Here is a 2970-nt window from a genome sequence, read left to right on the forward strand (position 1 = left end):
GGCCCTGAACAGCTCCAGCCTCCTTTAAGTCCCAAGGCAGGGGGTGGGACCGGTGGCCTGGTGGGCGGGTTTCTCGGTGGGAGGATGCCCAGTGGACAGGACCATGTGTGAGCCGGGCGGGCCTGTTTTTATACAGAAGGGGAGGAAGTTCACGGTGGAAGCAGCACAGAGATCCTGGCTCTGGGCCAGGCCGATTATTCACAGTCCTGATGTCATCGAGTTGCAGGAATTTGGGAGTTGGACAGGACCTCAAGAACCGTCTTCCTCTAGAAGCCTCATCAGAAGGACCCCCAGTACCAGCCAGCTCCAAGCCCCATCACAACGAAGGAGTGTTTACAGTAATAAAGGGGAACGGAGAGGTGGCTGAGAGGCTTGGATGGAGCCCCCAGGGCTGCAGCGCTTGGGTTTGGGGGAGGCGGTTGTCAAAGAGGCGGGCAGCCTTCCTGGGCACCTGGCTCAGCATCTGCTCTGGCTCTAGAATTGTATCTGTGTAGGGCAGGACTGCGCTGTGTGGCCTTGCAGGTCTTCCCCAGCCTTTTCGGTATCAGGGAGCAGTTTTGTGGAAGTCAGTTTTTCTACAGACTGGGGCCGGGAGCGGGGAGCGGGGATGGCTTTGGGATGATTCAAGTACATTTATTGTGCACTTTATTTCTATTATGATTACATTGTAATATATAATGAAATAATTATTACTATGAAATTATAAAATCATTTTTTGATATGAGTCTGCAAGCAATTGATTTATTATGGGCTCTGAACAGTCAAACCTCACTACTAATGTTAGTTCATACTTGCAACTGCCCCCCGGCACTAGCATCACCACCTCAGCTCCTCCTCAAATCATCAGGCATTAGATTCTCGTAAAGAGCGTGCAACCTAGATACCTCATGTGCACAGGTCACAACAGGGTTCATGCTCCTCTAAGAATCTAATGTAGCCACTGATCTGATAGAAAATGGAGCTCAGGCAGTACCTGCAAGCGATGGGGAACGCTGTCACTACAGATGAAGCTTCGCTGGCTGTGCAGCCAGGTTCCTAACAGGCCACGGACTGGTACCAGTCTGTGGTCTGGGGATTGGGTACTCCTGTTCCCAGTATATCCCAGAGGGCCTGGTGCTCTGCTCTGTGCCCTTCTTCATAGCCTGGTCTAAAGCTCCATCACAGCCACCATCCCTTAGTGAAACCTTTCCGTGCTGACTTTTGCATGTAAATGCTCCTAGAAATAGACCAGCTGCTTGCCTTGTTGATACCGTTTAGGTGACTGAGAAAGAAAAGTTGTGTGGTAGAGGGAAAGCCCTGGGTTTGAATCTGACCACGCTGGCCCTGTGCTGCGCCCTCAGCTGCTTTCCAACTATGCTGAGCTCTGGTGTTCACATCTGTTGGTCATATGAGGATCAGGGAGAAGCCACGCATGTCAGAATCCTGCACATCCTGGGCTCAGGAGCCGCGTGTTATCGCTGGCTGCTGTTTGGCTGAGGCGGGCCACATGAAGATGAGAGAGGTGAGAGGAAGAAGGTAAGAGGAAGGGAAGATTGGCAGAGGAAACTGAGGGTGGCCGGCTGCGCCAGCAGGGTCAAATCTCATCCATTCCCATCTTAAACATGTTCATATTAGTCAAGACCTGAGAGCAAATTTTGGGTAGAGAAGCACCCATGTCAAACTGTTTTTTCACATGTTTATCAAGCTGCAGCCTGCCAATGGTCAATGTAGAAAAGAGGCGATGTAGATGACTGCAGGGCACAGGTTGGGACCCAGATGAGCAGCGGCCACCCAGGGTTGTCGTGGGCTGTGGCTGCTTCCTGCTACGTGGCCTGCATAATGAGGGCAGAGACTTTCTGGGGCTGTGGAGGAGGGTGGAGATGGGGAGATCTCCTTCCGAATCCCTGGAGAAGACGGTTTCCACAGAGCAATCGCATTTCAATCCCAGATGCCCAGAGACTTCACTGGCTCCTCCTGCCCGGACAGTGACTTTCAAGGAACAGGACGTGGAGATTACTAGACTGCAAGGGAAAGAAAGAGGGCTTCCCATGACTGCCAGAATGTCCATAATTCTCCCTTCAGATTTTCAGCTCCCAATTAAAAGGCAACTCGATCAGATAATCTTCAAAATAGAGTAGGCGGATTTTGAGGAGGGAGGGCGGGCACAAAGCAGAAGACTGAGAGGAGAGGGTCTGGGGTCACCAGCAGGTGTCCTGAGCTCTGCTGAAATACACATGGGTGACTAAGACCTGAAGACTGGGTCCTTTGTGTTCCTCGTGAATGTGGGATGGGCTTCGCTCCGACAGATTCCCTCTGGGAAGCCTGGGGGCAAGGAGGCAGGTGCTGGGAGGCTGATAGTGGTACAATGGGAGCCTTGATTCTATCAAGGGGTTGCGGCAATTAGGAAAAAAAGGAAATCTTGGTGACATCACATCCTGGGAATACAGCATGAATGCCCTCCACTTTCAAGAAAGAAATAAAATTCAGGCCTCCATGACAAGGGGAGGAAGGGAGTGCAAGGAGACTGGATGGGAAAATCTGGAGGGGATTTCCCAGCAGGCTCTGGTCTGCAGGGTGTGCGAGCCACCGCGGCTGCAGGCAGAGAGTAGGTACTGCTCAGACACTGTCATTGGGGTGGATGGTGGGACAGGACACCAGGACAAGGACCACGCTAGATCCGGACCAGCTGAGTAAGAAATGACGTGATGTCTGTGGAAGCTTGAAGCTGATGACGAGGCGGTTTTGGACCAGAAGGCAGATATTTTATGTACAAACTGAGCAAGTTTAATTTTGGAAGCCATCTGATTTTTCAGGAAAAGGGGTGATGTCACGATGAGTCTGAGGTCAGTGTTGTGGCATACCTTGTCTAGTCCTTCTTCGAGACTGGAGACTCCAATTCAGGTTGGCTGCACCAGGTGTGTGGCTTCCACACAAACACTAAGAAACACCAAATATGATGAGCTGAATGGCAGGGAAGAGTCTTTTTTTTTT

Source organism: Carlito syrichta, unplaced genomic scaffold (genome assembly GCF_000164805.1).
Source record: "Carlito syrichta isolate Samal-C Ts95f unplaced genomic scaffold, Tarsius_syrichta-2.0.1 Scaffold296851, whole genome shotgun sequence".
Classification (NCBI taxonomy): Eukaryota; Metazoa; Chordata; class Mammalia; order Primates; family Tarsiidae; genus Carlito; species Carlito syrichta.